At 35.9% G+C, this 23,981-nt stretch overlaps 1 pseudogene; it reads right to left on the bottom strand.

Annotated features, from left to right (window-relative positions):
• Window positions 1-23,981, bottom strand: part of LOC123256756 — a 232,014-nt pseudogene that overhangs the window by 97,641 nt on the left and 110,392 nt on the right.

The raw sequence follows: 23,981 nt of genomic DNA, 5'->3' as shown, positions 1-23,981 counted from the left end.
CAATGTAGTCAAAATCAGAAGGGAAACAACAAATTGGGAAAAAATCTTTATAACGAAAAACTCTGACAGGGGTCTAATTACTCAAATATACAAGGAGTTCAATCAATTGTATAAAAAATCAAGGCATTCCCCAATTGATAAATGGGCAAGAGACATGAATAGGCAATTTTCAGGTAAAGAAATCAAAAGTATCAATAAGCACATGAGAAAGTGTTCCAAATCTCTAATAATTAGAGAAATGCAAATCAAAACAACTCTGAGGTATCACCTCACACCTAGAAGATTGGCTAAAATGAAAGAAGGGGAGAGTAATGAATGTTGGAGGGGATGTGGCAAAATTGGGACATTAATACATTGCTGGTGGAACTGTGAACTGATCCAGCCATTCTGGCTGGCAATTTGGAATCATGCTCAAAGGGCTATAAAAGAATGCCTGCCCTTTGATCCAGCCATACCATTGCTGGGTTTGTACCCCAAAGAGATTATAGATAAACAGACTTGTACGAAAATATTCATAGCTGAGCTTTTTGTGGTGGCAACAAATTGGAAAAGGAGGGTATGTCCTTCAATTGGGGAATGGCTGAACAAATTGTGGTATATGCTGGTGATGGAATACTATTGTGCAAAAAAGAATAACAAACTGGAGAAGTTCCAGGCGAACTGGAGAGACCTCCGGGAACAGATGCAGAGCGAAAGGAGCAGAGCCAGAAGAACACTGTACACAGAGACTGATATACTATGGTAAAATTGAATGTAATGGGCCTCTGTACCAGCAGCAATACAATGACCCAGGACAATTCTGAGGGATTTATAGTAAAGATGCTACCCACATTCAAAGGAAGGACTGCAGGAGAGGAAACATATAAGAAAAACAACTGCTTGAACGCATGGGTTGGGGTGGACATGACTGAGGGTGTGGACTCGAAACTACCACACCAATGCAACTACCAACAATTTGGAAATTGGTCTTGATCAAGGACACATGACAAAACTAGTGGAAATGCCCATCGGCCATGGGTGGGGGGATTGTGGGGGGTTAAGGGGAAAGGAGGAGCACGAATCATGTAACCATGTTAAAAATGAATATTAATAAATGTTTGAAAAAAAAACCCTCTCTGGCACTCTAGAACCATGCTTGCTTTTGTAGGCTTTCTTTTCCCTAGACAACCCCTGTCTTCCATTTTACTTTTCCCTCATTGAATCTTTCATGTCCCAAATAAAACTTTGAATTGCCTTTATGACAGTGGATATGAAAATTAAAGGGGATTTGTCTGCTGGTAATGTTACAAATCTACATCAAACACCATAATTTTAATCTTGTCTTGTCTTACTTTTCATAACTGCATTTGAGGTTTTTTGGATAAAGATAATGGAGTGGTTTGCCATTTCTTTTTCAAGTTCATTTCATAGATGAGGAAACTGAGAGAATGGAGTTACATGACTTTCTCAGGGTTATAGAGAGAGTGAATTCTAAATCAGAAAGAGGCATTTTTGTAACTTTCTTTTTTTTAATTTTTTAGAAAAATTTTTGATTTTTACATGATTCATGTTCTTACTTTTCGTTTCACCTCTACCTTAATTCTCCCTCCCACATAGCCAATGCAGGAAAGGCTGGTTTTAACATGTGTCATCAATCAAGACCTATTTCCATATTATTGATAGTTTGCATTGGTGTGGTCTTTTTCTAGTATACATCCCCAATCATGTCCGCATCAACCCAAGGGTTCAAGCCATTGTATTTCTTCTGTGTTTCCACTCCTGTAGTTCTTCCTCTGAATGTGGGTAGCATTCTTTTCCATAAATGCCTCAGAATTGTCCTGGGTCATTGCACTGCTGCTAGTAGAGAAGTCCATTACATTCGATTTTACCACTATATATCAGTCTCCATGTACAATGTTCTCCTGGCTCTGCTCCTTTCACTCTGCATCAATTCCTGAAAGTCTTTCCAGTTCACATGGAATTCCTCCAGTTTCTTATCCCTTTGAGTATTCCATCAACAGCATATACTACAATTTGTTTAGCCATTCCCCAATTGAAGGGCATATCCTCATTTTCCAGTTTTTTTCCTTCCACAAAATGTGTGGCTGTAAATATTTTTGTACAAGTCTGTTTATCTATGATTTCTTTGGGGTACAAACCCAGCAATGATATGGCTGGATCAAAAGGCAGACATTCTTTTAGTGCTCTTTGGGCATACTTCCAAATTACCATCCAGAATGGTTGGATCAGTTCACAACTCCACCGGCAGTACATTAATGTCCCAATTTTGCCACATCCCCTCCAACATTCATTACTCTCCCCTGCTATCATTTGAGCCATTCTGCTAGGTGTGAGGTGACACCTCAGAGTTGTTTTGATTTGCATTTCTCTAATTATTAGAGATTTAGAACACTTTCTCATGTGCTTATTGATACTTTTGATTTCTTTATCTGAAAATTGCCTATTCTTGTCCCTTACCCATTTATCAATTGGGGAATGGCTTGAATTTTTATGCAATTGATTTAGTTCCTTTTATATTTGAGTAATTAGACCTCTGTCAGAGTATTTTCTTATAAAGATTTTTTCCCAGTTTTTTGTTTCCCTTCTGATTTTGGTTGCATTGTTTTTGTTTGTACAAAAACTTTTTAATTTAATATAATCAAAATTATTTATTTTACATTTTGTAATTTTTTCTAATTCATGCTTGGTTTTAAAATCTTTCCTTTCTCAGAGATCTGACAAGTATAGTAAACTGTTTTCATTTAATTTATTATAGTTTCCTTTTTTGTTTTCAAGTCATTCACCTATTCTGATTTTATCTTGGTATAGGGTGTGATATATTGATCTAAACCTATTCTCTACAATATTGTTTTCCAATTTTCCAAGCAGTTTTTGTCGAATAGTGGATTTATGTCCCCAAAATTGCCTCTTTGTGTTTATCATACACTGTCTTGCTGACGTCACTTACCTCAAGTCTATTCCACTGACCCTCCCTTCTGTCTCTTAACCAGTACTATATTGTTTTGATAACCCCTGATTTATAGTATATTTTAAAATTGGCACTCCTAGGCAACCTTCTTTCACGATTTTTTCATTATTTTCTTTGATATTCTTGATCTTTTATTCTTCCAAATGAACTTTGTTATAGTTTTTTTCTAATTCACTAAAAAAGTTTTTAGTAGTTTGATAGGTATGACACTAAATAAGTAAATTAATTTGGTAGAATGGTCGTTTTTATTCTGTTACCTCATCCTACCCATGAGCAATCAATGTTTTTCCACTTGTTTAGATCTAGTTTTAATTATTTGGAAAGTTTTTTTTGTAGTTGTGTTCATATAATTCTTGTGTTTGTTTTGGTAGATAGATTCCTAAGTATTTTATATTGTCTAGTGTGATTTTAAATGGTGTTTCTCTTTCTACCTCTTGCTGCTGTGATGTGTTGGAAATACATAGAAATGCTGATGATTTATGTGCATTTATTTTGTATCCTGCAACTTTGCTAAAGTTGTTGATTATTTCTACTAGCGTTTTAGTTGATTCTCTAGGATTTTTTAAGTATACCATCATATCATCTGGAAAGAGTGATAGCTTAGTCTCCTCATTGACTATTTTAATACATTCAATTTCTTTTTCTTCACTAATTGCTACTGCTGGTGTTTCTAGTACAGTGTTAAATAATAGAAGTGATAATGCGCATCCTTGTTTCACGCCTGATCTTATTGGGAAGGCTTCTAATTTATCCCCATTGCATATGATGCTTGTTGATGGTTTTAGATATATACTTTTTATTATTTTTAGGAAAGTTCCTTCTATTTCTATACTTTCTAGTGTTTTCAATAGGAATCGGTGTTGTATTTTGTCAAAGGCTTTTTCAGTATCTATTGATATAATCACATGATTTTTTTTGTTAGCTTGTTGATATGGTCGATTATGTGGATGGTTTTCCTTATGTTGAACCATCCTTGCATTACTGGTATAAATGCCACATGATCATGTTGGATAATGCTCTTGATCACTTGCTGGAGTCTCTTTGCTAGTATTCTATTTAAGATTATATATATATATGTCGAAGGTGATCTGTGCATTCTTTCAATTTCCACTTTTCCCTCTTGTTCAAGTATGTCAGGGCAGTTGTCTCTGATAATTTCTTGTAGGATGATGTGTAAACCTTTTCTTTTATTGTGATGTTCTGGTAAACCAATAATTCTTAAATTGTCTCCTCTAGCTCTGTTCTCCAGATCTTTGGTTGAATCAATGAGGTTTTTCATATTCTCCTCAAATTTTTTTCATTTTTTCATTTAGTTTTATATATTCTTGCTGCCTTGTGAAGTCGTTTGCTTCTAGTTGTTGAGTTCTGTTTTTTAAAGACTGAATTTCATCCCTGGCTTTTTGGTCATCCTCCTTCTAGTCTGATTTTCTTTGTAGATCATCTTTTGCCTTCTTTGCTTTATTTTCAAGCTGGCCAATTCTGGCTTTTAAGACTTTATTTTCTTGTTTTTGTCCATGTATTTCCTTTTTCAAATTGTCTTCAGCCTTTCTTGCCTCTTTTGATTGCTTTTTGAGTTTCTGAAATTCTTGAGTTAATTGAATTTTGAGATCTTCCAAAGCCTGTGTTCAATTCACTGGAACTTCTTCCTCTTCTTCTATTTCTATTTCATTTGCTCTTTTTTCACTTCCTTGAAAGAGCTGTCAATTGTCATTTCTTATGTCTTTTTCTGTTGTTTACTCATATTTTTTCCTTTGTTGTTCTCCTAGTTCAAGCAGATGTATTTAAAGATCTTTAATGAAAGATCTTCCCTCAGCTGGCAATGGAGGTTTGTAGTTATTTTCTCTGCCCTCTGAAGACTTCTTGCCTTCCCAATTGTTAGTCTGTACTTCTTAATCTGCCCTGAGGCTAAAACCTGGAGAGGAGAAAAACAAAAACAAATACACACACAAAAATGTGGGGGAACAAGAAGGAGAGTTTTTCCTGAATTGAGCTGTCCAGCAGTGGGGTCACCCTACGCTGCTTTCCTTATGTTTGATCTGAATTTCTTTCCTCTTAAAGCCCTTTGTTCTCTATGTAGGTTTGAGGAAGCCAAGTGGTTTGTGGTCTGAGCTTTGGCTCTCTCTAAGCCACCTTCTTCTCTGGTGTTTTTGCTGTGTTTCTCTGGATTTCTCCTCCTATCACCTCTCCAATGCCTGTGTTCCACTCCCCAAGTCCCGTGCATGCAAGGCCCTCTCTCCTTACAGGTGCTTCCATAGGCCCTGAGATTTCCCAGGCCACTGGATACTTCTCATAGCATGTGGGGGAGGTGTCCTGGGATTCCCCTTCTATGCCCTCAGACCTGACAGTTCAAGAATTGAAGTCTTTTTCTTGGCGTACTTCTTTAGTTGTGCAGCAGTAGGGTTCCCCCTGCTCTGTCCTTTGTTAGAGTTGTTCCTCTTTCCTCTTGAAATGCATTGTTTTCTATCTCGGTGTGTAAGGGTGCAGAGGTTTTAAGATTTGCTCCCTCTAAGCTGCCATCTTCCCAGAATTTCTATTGCTACGTTGCTTATTCTTCTGAGTTGGTTCAATTTCTTATGTCACTCCAAGGGCAGTGTGATCTAGCTGATGGAGAGCTGATTGCAAAGGTAGAAAGACCTGAGTTCTAGTCCTGCCTCTGATGAATATTCTTTGGTAATCTTCTGGAAGTCACTCAACCTCTCAATTCTCTAGGAAACTCTAAGACAATAAATTTCAGATAAGATGCTAACCTGAATTGGTAGACGTAGTTCCTGATATAAGAGTTTTCTTTACAAATGAAGTCACATTTGTAAATTCTTAGCCTTTTGCCCTATAACAACCTTCTTTTATGTTGGTTATAATGTCTAAAATTAGAATACTATTGCTTTTAGCATTCTCTAGTGAGTCTGAATTTTCTATGTCCTACTGTGGATCAGTATTGATATGGGAGCTAAAAAATTAGGCAGAGGGGAAAAATGTTAAACTATTAATTCTATGGATATTAGTCTTTGGATGGCCCATGGGGAACCTTAAAGAATTATGTAATTGCTGTTTCATGTTTGAAATAAAGTAGAAAACATGATCTCTGAGTATTCTGATAGGCTTTGGAATTGGATTAGTTATGATCAGATGTTCCTCTGAAAACAGACCCATAAGCTTATTAAAGAATGAAAGATGTGCATTATTTTTTATTACGCTCATAAGTATTAAACACCTCTCTTCCTCACCCACATCCTAAACCAGAGCTATCCAGGACATTCAGTCAGCCATTGCCATATTGATCTTTTTAACTCTCCTTCATTTTCATCACCAATAGAACTAAAAGAACATAACAACCCAGTCAGAACATAGGTGTGTGTGTGTGGTGACTCCCCTGTATTTGAATATTAAATCAATTTGTTCTAATGGTTTTTTCATATTAATCCCAGACCAAATATATCAGGGTAAATCATCCAAACTGAGGATCATTCTATACTCTTGAATCCATTTTCCATCTCTACCTTTGATTTCCTGCCTGATTTGAATACTTTTCTGTGGATTGAACTCCTCTATTCTCATGATAAGGCCCCTGATGCATAGGTATACATAATATCTATCTATGTATCTATGTATCTACATATCTATGTATCTATGTATCTATCTATCTATCTACCTACCTACCTATTTTCCCCTCTCTCTTGTATGCATATACAAATATGTAAAATCATATATAACATATGTATTATATGTATGTATACTTGTACACAAACAAATATAACATACCCTCTAGACACCAACAATTGTATCCAAAAAAAGACCAAGTTTGCCAAAGAAATTAGACAGCAAATAATTTTTTTCCCTGTGGATTACACTTCTCATCATGTATTGGGATACCATAAGTACTTATTTCAGGTTATTCCTATGGTTTTCGTAGTTCTCAGAGGATCTCTGACTTAGTGATGTTCTTGGTGGTTGTAGGTAACTGTATAAGAATAATCTGTTGGTTATTTCTATATCAATGATCATAAGAAGGATAAAGACTCTGCAGAAACTCACCCATTTGACTGGAAATTTCCCCTTCTGGGCATGGGAAACAGTCATAGCAGCAAGCTGCCTCCCCCTCCAAAGGGTTCTTCCTAAATCCAGGACAGCAACTCTCACTGCATACTCCACTGGGAACCTAAGAGAACAATAGAATGGAATACCAATTTTTCACTAAGACCTACTGAGGTTTTAAGAAGGTAAAGTAAGCTTATTTTATATTTAATTCCTGCTTTGACAGCCATTCCCACAGAGAGATAAGTGATTGAGTGGATAGAAATTTAAGCTTGCAATCAGGAAGACCCAAATTCAAATCTAGCATAACTTAATAGCAGTGTGGTCCTGGGTGAGTATTAAACTGCTTCTGTTTACTAAACTGTCAAATGGGATTAATATAGTACTTATCTGATAGGACTATTGGGAGGATAAAATGAGATAATATTTATAAGTCATCAAGTATAAAGTAATGTTTAATAAATGTCTGTTCTATTGCCCAGTCCTTTTATATATCTCTAAGAGAAAATGGATTCCTGTTGAGAGTGGTATATTTATTTTGGGGAAGCTCTCAGCTATCATTCCTCATGGGAAACTAAGCACATTGGGACTTTGAAGAAGGGGAATCAAATGGTAAAATGTTATAAGAAGTTCCATATGATTAGTATACTTTTTTTCCAAAAGGAATAAAACAAGTAAAATGGTATGGGGGGCAGAGTTAGCATTGAATATATTAAGAAGATATACTATTAGTCACAATCAAAATGCCAGAAGAGAGAAAAATAGCATGGCACAACAGAATAAAACTAAACTCCACAAACAGATCCAGAAATGAATCAGAACAAATTCTCATGGATAAATTCAAGAAAAAGTTAGAGCCATTTTTCCAACCCAGGTTGACATGAAGTGATGGATACACATGTATATAGATATTAGGAAAAATTTCAAATTCTGCTTTAGGAAACAAGGAAGTCCTAGATTCATATCAAGACACCTAGAAGGGAATGGGTGCTCATTTGAGACACTGATCCATGGTGGATTAGAAAGGACATATGGGCCCTCAGGTGACATTGTGCAATAAGTACTGTCTCAAGCCATATATGATGGACTAAGAGAAGAGAAGATTCTGTAACAGACAACAACAGAGTGGCTCAGATTCTCAATTCAGAGTAGGGCCTTGGTTCCAGTTTCTACTTCAGTGTATTGTCTGAAAAGGAATAACTAGGGTAGGAATCCATACAACAGAAGCTTGCAGTTCTGCCATTCTGAACTAGCAGATCTTCCATAATGATTGACAGTGGCTAAATCATTCCACTGTTGCTTAAATGTAAACTTAGTTTTGTATAATTTGGATTTGAACCCCAGAACTCTATCCCAACTTCCCATGATCCTTCTCATGTAATGTGCTTACATAGGGAAGATATACGTTTTTTGTGGCCTCTTGTGAGGAAGATTACTTACAAATTATTATTTAGGAGAACTAGCAGGAAGGGCAACAACACACACAAAAGCCCCACCTCTCTGATTGTGACTGGAAAAGTGGCTTTATTCTAGGCAGGAGAATCTACACACATGGGTTTACTTTTTGTTAGATAATTAAGTTTGAACTTCTATTTCTTTTAGTTTATTTTCTTTCTACTTCAAGTGGTTATTATGAAAATCTTATAAAATATAATACTTGGAGTTATTGGATTTCAATTTAAATCTTAAAGGTTAAAAATATAAAAGGTTCAGAGTGGGATAGTGAAAGGGTAAGGGGAGAGAAATCAGGTTTTTCCCGAAATCTGAACATTTTAAAAACACTGAAATCTTCTTTCCATATTCCTGATATCCTGAAATAACAAAACCCAATACCCTCTACCAAAGAGCAGAACAACTATATAAGAACTCCTATCCAGAAGTGTTCAGAGACTGATATAAATATGAGGAAATTCAAAAGTATGGAAATAGAGAATCTCTTTCAAGTCTCAGGAAATGACAGGTAAATTCTTTTAATTTCTATTTTGCCATCTTGTTCTAGAATATCAGGGCAATTTCCCTTGATAATTAATTCAAAGATGATGGCTGGGATCAATTTTGTTTTTTAATCATGACTTTCAGGTAGTCCAGTAATTCCTAAATTATTTCTCCTACATCTATTTTCCAGGTCAGTTGTTTTCCATTGGGCTATATGAGATTTTTGTTTATTTTTTCATTCCTTTGATTTTGTTTTGCTGTTTTAAAATATCTACTGGAATCACTAGCTTCCATTTTCTCAATTCTATTGGTTTTTTTTAATTAATTTTTTTATTTTTAGAAAAATTTTCCATGGTTACATGATTCAGATTTTTACTTCTCCTTCACCCCCAGAAACTCCCTCCCCCCATAGCTAACTCACATTTCCACTGGTTTTAACATGTGTCTTCAATCAAGACTTATTTACATATTATTGATAGATGCATTGGTGTGGTCCTTTTGGGTCTACATCACCAATCATGTCCTCATCAACCCAAATGTTCAAGGAGTGGTTTTTCTTCTGTGTTTCCTCTACTGTAGTTCTTCCTCTGAATGTGGGTAGCATTTTTTCCCCATAAATCCCTCAAAATTGTCTAGGGTCATTGCAGTGCTGCTAGTATAGACGTCCATTACATTCAATTTTACCACATTGTATCAGTCTCTGTGTACAATGTTGTTCTGGCTATACTCCTTTCACTCTGCATCAATTCCTAGAGGTTTTTCCAGATCACATGGAATTCCTCCAGTTTATTATTCCTATGAGCACTATAGTATTCCATCACCAGCATACACCACAATTTGTTCAGCCATTCCCCAATTGAAGGGCATGCCCTCATTTTCCAGTTTTTTGCCACCACAAAAAGCACAGGCTATAAATATTTTTGTACAAGTCTGTTTATCTATGATCTCTTTGGGGTACAAACCCAACAATGGTATGGCTGGATCAAAGGGCAGGCATTCTTTTAGTGCTCTTTGGGCACACTTCCAAATTGCCATCCAGAATGGTTGGATCAGTTCACAACTCCACCGGCAGTACATTAATGTCCCAATTTTGCCACATCCCCTCCAACATTCATTATTCTCCACTGCTATCATTTTAGCCAATCTTCTAGGTGTGAGGTGATACATCAGAGTTGTTTTGATTTGCATTTCTCTAGTTATTAGAGATTTAGAACACTTTCTCATGTGCTTGTTGATACTTTTGATCTCTTTATCTGAAAATTGCCAATTCATGTCCCTTGCCCATTTATCAATTGGGGAATGGCTTGATTTTTTATACAAGTGATTTTGTTCCTTGTATATTTGAGTAATTAGACCTCAGTCAGAATTTTTTGTTATAAAGATTTTTTCCCAGTTTGTTGTTTCCCTTCTGATTTTAGTTCCATTGTTTTTATTTGTATAAAAACTTTTTAATTTAATATAATTGAAATTATTTATTTTACATTTTGTAATTTTTTCCAACTCTTGCTTGCTTTTAAAATCTTTCCTTTCCCAGAGATCTGACAAGTACACTATTCTATATTCATTTAATTTACTTACAGTTTCCTTCTTTATATTCAAGTCATTCACCCATTCTGAATTTATCTTGGTATAGGGTGTGAGATGTTGATCTAAACCTAATCTCTCCCATATTGTTTTCCATATTTCCAAGCAGTTTTTGTCAAATAGTGGATTTTTGTCCCAAAAGTTGGGCTCTTTGGGTTTATCATACAGTGTCTTGCTGACATCACCTACCCCAAGTCTATTCCACTGATCTTCCCTTCTGTCTCTTAGCCAGTACCATATTGGCTTTTTTTTAATTTTGTAAATCCTTAACTTCTGTGTTTTGGCTCCTTGGTGGAAGAGTGGTAAGGTTGGGCAATGGGGTTCAAGTGACTTGCCCAGGGTCACACAGCTAGGAAGTGTCTGAAGCCAGATTTGAACCTTGGACCTCCCATCTCTAGGCCTGGCTCTCAATCCACTGAGCTACCCAACTGCCCCCAGTACCATATTGTTTTGATGACTGCTGCTTTATAGTATAGCTTAATATCTGGTACTGCTAGGCCACCTTCCTTCAGGTTTTTTTTTTCATTATTTCCCTTCTTGATCTTTTGTTCTTCCAAATAAACTTTGTTATAGTTTTTTCTAATTCAGTAAAAAAGGTTTTTTGTTAGTTTGATAGGTATGACACTAAATAAGTAAATTAATTTGGGTAGAATGGCCATTTTTATTATGTTAACTCGTCCTTCCCATGAGCAGACAATGTTTTTCAAATTGTTTAGATCTAGTTTTAATTGTTTGGAAAGTGTTGTGTAGTTGTCATCTGGGGTTTCACTCTTTCTAAGCCAACATCTTCCGGGCATTTTTGCTGTGTTTCTCTGGTTTTATCCTCCTGTCACTTCTCCAGTGCCTATGTTTAACTCCCCAAGTCCAATGCCAGCAAGGCCCTCTCTCCTTACGGATGCATCCACTGGCCCTGAGATTTCCCAGGCCACTGGGGACTTCTCACAGCATGTGGGGGAGGCATCCTGTGATTCCCCTTCTACGCCCTCTGACCTGACAGTTCAAGAATTGAACCCTTTTTCTTGGTGTTCGTCTTTAGTTGTGCTGTAGTAGGGTTCCCCCTGCTCTGTCCCATTATTAGATTTGGTCCTCTTTCTTCTTCCCGCATTGTTTTCTATCTTTGTGTGTAAGGGTGTGGAGGTTTTAAGATTCACTTCATCTAAGCTGCCATCTTCCCGGTCTTAATTCTATTGTTAAAGAATCATTTTGTTCAGTGAGCTTTTGTATGTCTTTTTCCATTTGGCCAATTCTACTTTTAAAAAAAGAAGTTGTTTTCTTTAGTGAATTTCCATGAATTTTAGTGTTTTCCATGTGGCCAATTGTGCTTTCTTAAGTTCTCTTCTTTGGATTTTTGCGTCTCTTTTCTCATTTGGCCTATTTTTAAGGGAATAGCTTTGTCAGTATTTGTTGTGTTTCTTTTACTGAGCTGTCTACTCTTTTTCTGATTTTCTTGTATCACTCACATTTCTTATCTCAATTTTTCCTCTACCTCTCCTATTGAATATTTCTAATACTTTTTTACCTCTTCCAGAAATTATTTTTGGTCCTAAGACCAATTCACATTTCTCTTTGAGACTCTGCAAGTAGTAGTTTGGATTTTGTTCTTCTGATTTTCTGACTTTGTGTTTTGTTCTTTCTTGCAACTATAATTTTCTACAGTCAACTTCTTTGGTTGTTATTGTTGTTTGCTTATTTTTTTTCCAGGCTTTTTCTAAACTGTTAACTCCCCAAACTATCTTAACATTGGTCTTTGTTCCTGGGGTGGAAGAGGCAGTGGCCAAAAGGTCAGGTTTTTTGTGTATAGAATTTCAGAGCTAGTTTTTGGGATCTATAAGTTTTCAGTTCTTCTATGGTGGTATGATTTAAGGAGAAGTATGTTTCCTACTCTGCTGGCCTGTGTTTTAATGCATGAAAAACTAGAAGTACTCTTTTCTATCCTAGAAATGTGACCAGGATCCCTAAATCTCTGTAACCCCATGGAGAGTTTTGCAATTCTTCTTCCCTACCCTGGATCTACTCCAAGTGGCTGTGATTCTTCACTGTAACACAGATATCCATATGGACAATGGAACAGAATCTTACACCTATACCAGAAAGTTCTCCTATAATCTTCTCACCAATCTTTAAATCCCCTTACTGTCTGTGGACTGAGAGCTCTGGAAACCATTGCTGTTGATTTAGCAATCTCAAAGTTTCCATTGGCTTCTTGCTGTGTGGTTCCTGCCTCATGTTGCTGGTCTGAACCCCACGCCCACTCTGGTGTGACAATCTTTTTCTGATAACTTTCTAAGTTGTATTGGGTGGGAAAATTGTTTCACCCTGTCCTTTTGTTGGTTCTGCTTCTCCAGAATTCATTTTTAGATATAATTTAAAAGGTTAAAGTGAAGGGGAATTTGAGAGAAATCAGACAGGTCCGTGCATTTTCTCCACCACCTGTGAAGTTATTTCTGAAGTGACAAAAAGGGAGAATCCAAAATGAAGCCTATAGATTGAAGAATGGCTGAACAAATTATGATACAGACACATATAAGTTTTAGATAGATATATATATATATATATAAAACAAACAACTTTTAAGGAATTAGAAACTCCAAATAGTAGCATAATAACCAACCACAGATACATAGAGTTAAAGTTGAGCCATACTACCCACTTTCTGTTAGAGGGGTAAAAGACCAAGGATATAAAATAACACATTATATTTTTTGGTCATGGTTATTGTGGAACTTTTCCCTTTTTTTGTTCATTCTCATTTGAGAAGAGGATAGAGTTGAAGCGAGACTGAGAGAAGGCTAAATTTTGCTCTTTCAAAAGATTATAGATATGATATAGATAGAACTTGGATATATATATTCTCATTCTCTCTCTCTCTCTCTCTCTCTCTCTCTCTCTCTCTCTCTCTCTCTCTCTCTCTCTCACCTTTGCAACAGATTAATAGTATAATGGATAGAGCACCAGGTCTGGAATTAGGAAGATTTGAGCTCAAACTCAAGTTTGAACACTTATTAACTTGTCACTTAACTCCTATTTTCCTCAGTTCCTCATTTGTTATTTGGGGACACATTGACTGAAAAAATAGCCAGCCACTCTACTGAATAACTGAACAATTGAACAACAACAACAAATACTATCTAGGATGCTGATTGCCTGTGTAACCCTGAATCAATCACTGAACCTTCCTGAGCATCAGATTTCTCCTATCTAAAATGGAGAAAAATTGACATGATGGTCAGTGAAAATTTTTTAATTACCTAGATGTATAATCTTATTTTTTTAAAGTAGTCAGATTGTTAATGCTCATAAATATATGCAAGGTAGAGTAAACCAAATAGTGCAAGAATTTTCTCCTTAATTAGAAGTATAAATTTAACATTTATAACATCTCTGACCTTTGAATCCCACCATCCCCACACTATGGCATCTTCATAGATTGTGAAATCATGACCAAGTGGAGCCTTGGGGATAAACTGTCCCACTCTCACCAGACTGTCAGAATAATTAGGGAAGACCACATAGTTCATAATGGCATATTGAGCCTCAGAGTTTCTATTCTCATCCACAAAAACTTGATCACCAACAGTATTGTTAAATTGGGTGTTCTTCAGGAAGGAGTGAAGCTGAAAGGAAAGGGAAAAAGAAGTTCCCATCACTGGGTTGTGTCTAAGGGATGGGCTTCCCTCCAAGTACAACCTCTAAGTTATATGAGAGATTCTAGACCTCTAATGTAGGTTTATTGAGTTCTGTAACCTTATTCGGAGATCTGATAAAACCTGATTTTTCATTGGAACCCATGGAAATGAACTTCTGGAACCCATGGTGTTGCTTACACCCCCCAGGTTGATTGTTTACATTTCATCCTTTACTCCTCGTTATCTCTTATCTATTTTATCTAACCTAATGCCTTCTGTTGATTTTATCTTTGCAACATGGCTCAAATATTTTCCCATTTTGTCTTCTGATACTGCCACAACCTCATAACATTGCACTTTGGTTATTTTCAATATTTATAGCTTTCTGGTGGTAGTATCTGCTACAACACTCTCCTCATTCTAGTTAATACTCCATTCATTCACTAAAGTAATTTTTTTAGAAATGTTATGTTTCTGATGTCCTGATGCTGAGTCCCAGTAGAGCCATCACCCCAGCATACTCAGCATCCCATCCCTGGCACAGTCATCATGAGCACCTACTTTGCCATAAAAAAGCTAGGGCAGGAAGCTAAGAGTCTCTCTCTCTCTCTCTCTCTCTCTCTCTCTCTCTCTCTCTCTCTCTCTCTCTGTCTGTCTGTTTCTATCTCTCTCTCTCTCTCTCTCTCTGTCTCTCTGTCTCTTACTTTTAGTATTCCCAGAATTTAATAGAGTGCTTGGTATTTAATAGTAAGCACTTAATATATGTTTATCGAATGATAGATTATTTCACCATACCATTTCCTTCCTTTATTTGTGAAGGTAGATCAATTATAAATAAGACTTTAAATATATTGCTATTGAATTTCCTCTCTTTCAATTATTCATTGCAATGCTCTACCCTGTCAAGGTCTTTCCAGATCATTCTTAGGATCTTATTTTTAGGATTATTTTTAAATTTAAAGAACTCCAAATCTATAGAGACAAGGATAGTATTCTATATACACGATAAAAGAAATACCATATCTGATGGTCATGGAATACCTTTGTGCTGTAAGGAATGATGAGCTGGAGAATTTCTATATGAACTGGAAAGACCTCCAGGAAATGATGCAGAGTGAAAGGAGTAAGAACCATGAGAACACTATATATAGAGACTGATAAATTGTGGCAAAATCAAATATAATGACTTTTCTACTAGTAGCAATACAATGATCCAGGAAAATTCAGAGGAACTTATGAAAAAGTATGCTAAACACATCAAGAGAAAGAACTTTGGGAGTAGACATGTGGAAGAAAAATATATGATTCATCACATGGTTCAATGGGGAAATGATTGGGGTTTTGGCTTTAAAAAACCGCTCTATTGCAAATATGAATAATATAGAAATAGGATTTCAACAATGATACATGTATCAGCCAGTGATATTGCTTGTCATCTTCAGGAGAGGAGAAAAAAGAGGGAAGGGAGAGAACATGAATCATGTAACCATGGGAAAATATTCTAAATAAATAAATTTTTAAAAACCCAGAAATTATTAGAAAATTGTGAGTTTAATGTAATTAACTTGTTCAAAAGATTGCATTTAAGAATATGGGGATTTCTGGGTGACAATAGTTTAGATTCCTGAAATTTCATCAGATTTGAGAGCTTCCTGATGAGGAAAATCCTTTTATTAATGCAAAAAAAAAAAAACAGCTGCCATAAGTGTTGACAAATTATACTCTTTGAGGATAACATGGTACATATTAAGGTTGAGTGAACTGCCCAACATTACATAGTATGTATCCAACAGTTAGATTTGGAAACAAGTTTTCTGACTGAGAGATGCACTCTAACATTACTACAAAACACTGATTTTCTAGATCACATCTTAATAAAAAAAAGATTTATCTTCCATTTTAGAATCAATTCTGTGTATTTGTTCCATGGCAGAAGAGCAGTAAGAGTTAGGCTATGGGCCCAAAAGACTTGCCCAGGATCACAAGTATCCGAGACCATATTTGAACTAAGGACTTCATGTCTCTAGGGGTGGCTAGTTATTCCACTGAATCATCTAGCTACCTCTGATCAGATAAGAATACCGGTATATTTAGTAAAAATGGAAAGGACATGAATGAAATTACTAAATGTATACTTGCCTTGCTATCTGGAGATTTGATAAAGTGAACTGTGAAATGTAAGGGATAGATGTGGGAGAAAACTGTGTATATTAAATATGAGAGATACACATAAATTCAAAGATATTTTACTGAATGAGAGATGGATATCCTATAAAGAAAAGAATTAGAAACAGCACAGTGATGGTCTTCCAAGGACTGAATGAATGTCATATAGAAGAATTACTGCATTATGTCTCCATGGTCCAGAAGACAATGGGAAGGAATGGCTAAAAGATAGAGAGTAACTACTCTTGGGCACCATTACACATGCTTATAATACCTTCTGTTGGATAGGCTGAGGCTGGTTACATTAACTTCATTAAGTTCAAGACTTCTTAGCTATGGCAGGGATAAAGTTGATTGATCATTTCATCTAATTCTCTCAACAATATGGTGACTCCTTAAGAGAAGAGGGTTACCAGGCTACCTAATGTTGAGTGGCCTAGGTCAGGGAAACAGGGTAGCTTAATGCTTTGAAGGGAATCAGTATTGGGATCAAGGTTTGAGTGACCATTACATGTCTACTCCTAGCTATATAGTTTCAAGAATAAGATGAATAAATAAAAATTGAGTTTGGTTTTTATAAAGATTGAACACTAACTCCTATAGTTCCTCCCACAGAGAATAAGGATTATGTTACTGTATTTTCAAAGGGAATAAAATCATAGAACGTGTAGCTTCCACTTGGAAAAAGGAAAATATCAAGATGATGGAGATTGTGTGAGGCACAGAAGGATTAGGATAACTACTTTCTTGAGAGACTGAGTAACTTAATTGTAATGAGAAAATCTTAAGAGCATTTTGGGAGAACTGAATTTATATCAGGGTCTAAAGATATCCTGAGGAAACACACACACACACACACACACACACACACACACACACACACACACACAAAGACAGAGAGGGAGGGAGGTAGGAAAGGAGGGTGAGAGTGATAGAGAGAAAGAGAAAGAGAGACAGAAACAGAGATGGAGAGAGAATTGAATAGAAGGAATATTTATTTACATATTTGTCAAAAATCAAAGTTTTCAATAATAGCCAGAGGTAATTTCATCTAGAAATTTATCATCTCTCATGGGCATATTACTCAAATATGGCTTTTTATATAGTTTGTTATACTCAATTAAATATATGGTCACTACAATTTGTGTTTGTAAAAGGCTGATTATGAGAAAGGTAATAAAATATTTATATGAAAGGAAGTGTCTCTAGTTTATTCATAAACTGGGATTAAGGCCCAGACTGAATTGATTAATAAGAAACTGTGAATCCCTCATTACTTATGAGAAAATATAATATGGCCTGTATTGCTTTAATTCTCATAATGAGAAGTAATGAGAAAATTACTCAATAGCAGGTAGAGAGGTTATGAGGACTGGTCAATGGTTTGGTTTTCAAACAGTATAGAACATTTTATGACATAACCAACAGCATCTAGTCCAATGATGAATGGTTTCTTAACAACTAAAGCAGACACAAAAAGCTATAAGATGTCTTTGAAGGTCGTAGGTCACCCAATATTAGATGTTTTAGAAAAAGAATTATTTAGTACACTAGCAACGTTATTGAAAAGGGGGTTCCTGCCAATATATATGTATGAGCTTAAGATTGTACCTGAAGTCTTTGCCAATTCCAAGTCTCTGTGAAAGAAACAATTATAAGCTTCACATAAATACTGAAGAGAATGGGCAATTAAGAATAAAGAGCATATAATCACAGAATTTGAGAGCTGGAAGGGACTTTATTATCCAACTTGTCCCACAATACCCAAAATATGTCCTCACTACACCATAGCTAAAAAGTGGCCACCTATTCAGCACTACCTGCCATGAATGAAGTCTTAAATATTCTTCACCTCCCATTGGTCTTTCAGCTGACTTTCTCAGAAACATTTCATGGAGAGCCCACGCCACAGCGTAGATGGCATTGTAGATGGTGTAACTCAAGCCAGACATGGTCATATCAAAATAGTTCAGAGGTAAACTCTCCAAAGAGGCATTTGGTGAACATATGATTTGCTCTGGGTTTGCTTGTTGATCTGGGCATGCAAAAGCTGAAAGCCAGAATCCCTTAAGTAAAATATCATCTGAATATTTAGAAGGTATAATTGTCTTAAGAAAAATCTTAAACCCACGAACTTCACTGTTTAAATATGAAAATGTGAGAGCTCCATGGAAATTATAACTATAATGAAAGATGGGTCTCATGGTAATGTCCCAGTGAGATGTGGCAATCCATATCTTCCGTGTAATCAAAAAAGGCATTTGTGAATGTCTCAGAATCATTAATGAATCGGTATCACCATGGACGACAATCACCTTGGTTGCTGAGATTGCAATCCTGGGCATGAAGTCTTCATGTGATTCCATATGTCTTCTCTCACTGACAGGGATTTTTTCTGTGAATGACATGCAAACTCCATTCTTTGCCATTTCCTCTCTCATTTCCCAGAGGAATTTCTCACCTCTCATGTCATCTGTAACAACCAGTCCTATCCAGTTCCATTTAAAATATACTATTAAGCGGACAACACCTTGGTGAAGAGAAGAATCTTTGGGGGCCATCTGATAGAGAGAAGGAAATTGGACCCTGTCACTAAGAATGGAATCAAATGGACCATAGCTGATCTAGATAAAAAAAAATAATGGATCAGTTTGAACTTGGTCACGGTGAGAGAATTGAAGCAGGATGCAAATTCAGAAAAGAGTACTTTTATTAATAAGAAAAATTATGTAGGTTTCTGTGCACATTTTTTATAAGTGGTATTTTAATCTCTGAAAGTATCTATATTTATCCCTCTACTGAGTACTCAAAAAGAAAATGATTTAACAAAAACAGAGAGATGAGATACTGTTGACACCTCTATTAAAGGCATCTTGACTTCCCTATGCTTTCCAAAAGGACCAGAGTCAATTCTTACTTCTTTGTTTTCTCATTGTCCACAGTAGATTTCCAGATTAAACTTTTTACATATAACTAAGGATAAGGAAATGGTTTTCTTTTTTAAATACAAGAAAAACACATGAAGGATACTCTGTATGTGTGTTTCTTATTTTGGACATAAAACAATCTATACATTTTTACTTGGTTTAAATATATTTAAAACAAGAATATCTAATTATTTTCTTCTTGAAACTGGAATAAGAATTTACAGTTGTTAGAAAAGAGAAATCTGAGAGAAAGGAGTCTAGTGGAATCTAAACCAATCAATAAGAGAAATAATTCCCACTACAAAAGAGCTGAATTGTATGAATACACCTTATCATTAGAGATCTCCAATAAAAATGACCTTGCTTCTTGTAAAGATAGTCCATTCTACTTCATGTATAATTGATATTCATAATAGTTAGGAAACAAAAGATCATTTCATGTAAACTAAATTTCCTTTTTTTAGGGTAACTTTCAACAACTATTATTGGTTCTGGGTAAAAAAAATCAATTCTTAAGACTAGAAATAATCATAAATTAACTGTCCAATGATCTCTTTTGGGGACCATAAACAAATTCCTTCAGCATCTCGACTCTATCAATAAAAATTTGGATGCTCATTATTTAGCTCTCCCTAAGACATCTTGGTGGATACTTAAAGAGGAGGTGGGATAATAATTTTCCATCTCTCTCTGATCCCCATCACAATGATGAGAAATCACATTCTTGATCATGCGATTCTAATATTCCTATTAATCTAGAAAAAGAAATTAGTTTAAGCTTGATTGATCTTCTCTCAACTATCTCAAAGTATTTATTTGCATCAAAGGATATGACCTATGTACAAGTATTAGTAACAACTCTAAATTTGAAAGACCTTATCTTAAACACAAATATTAATTAATAACAGGTAGATGATAAGTCCAAATACTCATAAAATTTGTTGTTTCTTGATTAAGGGAAAAAGTATAATTTCTGGTTGAATAGAATAGCTTAGATCTTCCAAACTGTTAGATTAGTTCTAGTCTTAGACTAATAGGTGAATATTTAGTATTGTGTCTATATAGTTCACTGATCACTTGCTCTGATTATAGAAAGTTGCCATAAAAATAAAAAGTGAGGGGGCAGCTGGGTGGTTCAGTGGATTGAGAGCCAGGCCTAGAGATGGGGGACCTAGGTTCAAATCTTGCCTCAGATACTTCCTGTGTGACCCTGGGTAAGTCACTTAAACCCATTACCTAGCCCTTACCCCTCTTCTGCCTTGTAACCCATACATAGTATTGATTTTAAAGCAGAAGGTAAGGGGTTAAAAAAATTAGACATAGATATAGTAAGGAGAAAATTGTTTCCTAGTCTGATTTCACTTCTAGGCAAAAGTCATAGATAGCCAAATGCATTGATGAAAATTACATAAGCCATACTAAGAATAGTCTAGGTGGAAATATTTTCTATTCAAGAGGAAATATCATCTTAGATAAATAAAGAGAGAAGTTTTCTACTGTAACCTATATCAAGGTAGCTCTTTCAACTTATCCCTTGAGACAAAACACATTCTACAGTTCAGATATCATCTCTAATCCAGTATGAATCCTTTCTTGAGTAATACTTTGTGATGATTCTATCTATAATCAGACTCAGAACAATATCAAATACTGTCTAATATAATTTCTCTTCTAAAGCAAGTTTTACTAACCACAGCTTAGCACTAAGTGAAGATTTCTCCCAAAATGTTGCAATAATAAAGTTTAACGTACCTTAAAATCTTACATCATCTCCTAGAGTTTAAACTCATCCTGGTATTAAATCTATCACTAGAAATCAAGTAATTAATTACATTCTGAATTATATATATGTGTGTGTTTGTGTGTGTGTGTGTGTGTGTGTGTGTGTGTGTGTATTGTGAATATAGGAAAGTTTACTCAAAACTTGTTATGAGCCTCCACATTATAATCTGGACACACATGCACATACATGTGTCTTTAATTATAATTGCACTGCAGATATAACTTCATAAAAGTAATTCTATAAGATAAACAAAATCACGATTTCTCTACTTTCTGAAAATAAGAATTTTACTTGCTACTATGAATTTATAGAAAATGAGGTTTTAAAAGGTCTTTTCAGTTTTCTCCTCTAAAATATTTCCAATTACATACTTGATTGAGTTTTAACATCATAATTGTTATACAATAGTTTATAATCAATGCCATGCAATAACTTAACCACTTGTTTCATAATTTTCATAAAGGATAGTCAGATAATTTCAGAACAAAATTTAATGCTTATAATTACATTTAGAATGAGGATTAGAATTAAAATTCAGAACGATGATGCTTTAGAATATGACAAGATGGCTGCAGAGTTGAAGCAGGGGGCTTAACTCTACTAACTAACCCATACATTATACCTCAAAAGGACACAAAAAACAAATATAGATGAGTGAAGGAACCCCACAATATGGCACAGCATTGAAGGTATGTGGAATTTGGGCATTTCCACTCTTTAAGGGGGTGAAATAGCTCCCACTAAAATGTGAGCTGATCAACTCTGCCCCACCCCATGTACAGTGCCAGAGCCAGTCAGTGCACAAGAGTTAGAGCAAGCATGGGACATTGACTAAGTTCTTGGAAGCTAACTGGAACCACCAGGTGCTTTCTCCTGCGAGCAAAAAGACTTAAGACCCCAGGAGGCTAGAAAGTGCAGATCCAGGGAACAAGAATAGTGCTGAGAGGGGCAGCAGACAGCAGAAGCTTAGCAGATAGTGGAAGATGCTGAGACTCATAATGTCGCCTCATGTAAAAATGCTCCAAAGCTCCTACACAGATAGCCTGCCCCCTCATTCTTCTGGCTGAGAAGAAAAAACAAGCTTACTGATGACAAGCAATGCCCAAGAAATAACCACCAGAAAGAATAAAAGAAAAGCACTGACACTTGATAATTTTTACAGAGAAAAAATCCTGACCATAGAGCAGACAGCATGGGAGGACAAACAAGTAAACACTTATAAACCCTCACAAAAAATGAAAATTGGTCACAAGCTCTTGAGGAGTACAAAACTGTGATCATGAGAAAGATGGAAGAGATTTGACAAGTAAAGTGGGAAATAGCTCAAAAAGAAATTAACAGTTTAAAAGACAGAAATTCCCAATTGGAAATTGGAGAAAGATTCCCCCAAATCAAACAAAATGATAAGCAAATTGGAGACCCAAATTAAACAGCAGAAAACCATGAAAAACAGGATAGATCAAATCAAAAAGGAAAATCAAAAGATTACAGCAGAAAACCAGTCACTAAAGACCAGAATTGGGCAACTAGAAGTTGTAATAGGGAAATAGACTTTAAAAGTAAGAGGGCAGGGGCATCTGGGTAGCTCAGTGGAGTGAGAGTCAGGCCTAGAGACAGGAGGTCCTAGGTTCAAATCCGGCCTCAGCCACTTCCCAGCTGTGTGACCCTGGGCAAGTCACTTGACCCCCATTGCCCACCCTTACCAATCTTCCACCTATGAGACAATGCACAGAAGTACAAGGGTTTAAAAAAAAAGTAAGAGGGCAGATTTAGCAGGCAGGCTAAGTAAGGGCAAAATTTTGGCTGTCAGCCATGGACATTCTGAATGGAATGCAGGTGGAGAGGGAGGAGAGAGAAAAACTATCAGTGCTGGTGTGTGAGTGCAGGGTTTTGGAGCAGAGGTCCAGCCAGCAGTGACTCCATGAGCTTGGGATCTTTGTGATTGGAGAAACTTGAAGACAACATCTCTCAAGACAGCCCTTATTAGTGGATATTTTCTGTTTTCTGGTGGACAGCTTATTTCAGGTATTTAGTCCTATTCTATACAAGGCCTAATTACTTCAAGTACTACATAAGATTCAAAATTTTCACCTAATTTAGGGTTAGTTTTTTATGAATCCTTGCTTTTTAGTTTCCAAATGAACATAATTCTCCTAATAAAAGAATATCTCTAATTCAGGACATATTTTAACCAAATCAGTTCTGGGTTTGATAACTATTAACGTCTTATACTTTTACTCTATTTGCCTTGCAACTACTCAAATGGGCTTGTCACATGAAATGTCCCATTTTCACTTGTTTCAGAAAACTTCCTTGAAACTTTCTTCATGCTAGAACTTTATTTTTTAATTTCTCTCTATATATCCAGAAATATATATATATACTGTTCCTCAGGTGGCCTTGATGGCCCATGTCTCTTATTTCCTTCATTATTTCCCCCTTAAATCTTCCTTGGTTTCCTTGAGTTCTATATTTTCCCCCTTCTATCCATTTCTCAGATTTATCTCTATATATTCCTAAATATATGTACCATTCCTCAGTTGGCCCTGATGCCCCATGTCTCTTATTTCCTTCACTATTTCTCCCTTATATCTTCCTTGATTTTCTTGAGTTCTACTTCTATCCATATCTCAGACTTTATATTCTTCACTGAACACTGCTTTCATAATTTTGGTACAAAAGTGATGTTAAGCAAAATATAATGACTTGCAAAGAAGGAGCCCTACCAAATTCCTTTTATGACACAAATATGGTACTGATTCCAAAACCAGGTAGATCAAAAACAGAGAAAGAAAACTACAGACCAATCTCTCTAATGAACATAGATGCAAAAATCTTAAATAGAGGTAATGCTTTGGTTCCGGGTTAAGATGGCGGCAGAGTAAGAAGCAGCTCTTAACCTCTCCTGACCGAAACACACAAAACTCCTCAAGGGGACATAAAAACAAGTCCAGACGAAC

This window comes from Gracilinanus agilis, chromosome 1, assembly GCF_016433145.1.
Source record: "Gracilinanus agilis isolate LMUSP501 chromosome 1, AgileGrace, whole genome shotgun sequence".
In the NCBI taxonomy this organism is placed as follows: Eukaryota; Metazoa; Chordata; class Mammalia; order Didelphimorphia; family Didelphidae; genus Gracilinanus; species Gracilinanus agilis.
The sequence above is the reverse complement of the archived record's forward strand: the minus strand, read 5'-3'. Positions and strand labels throughout refer to the sequence as shown.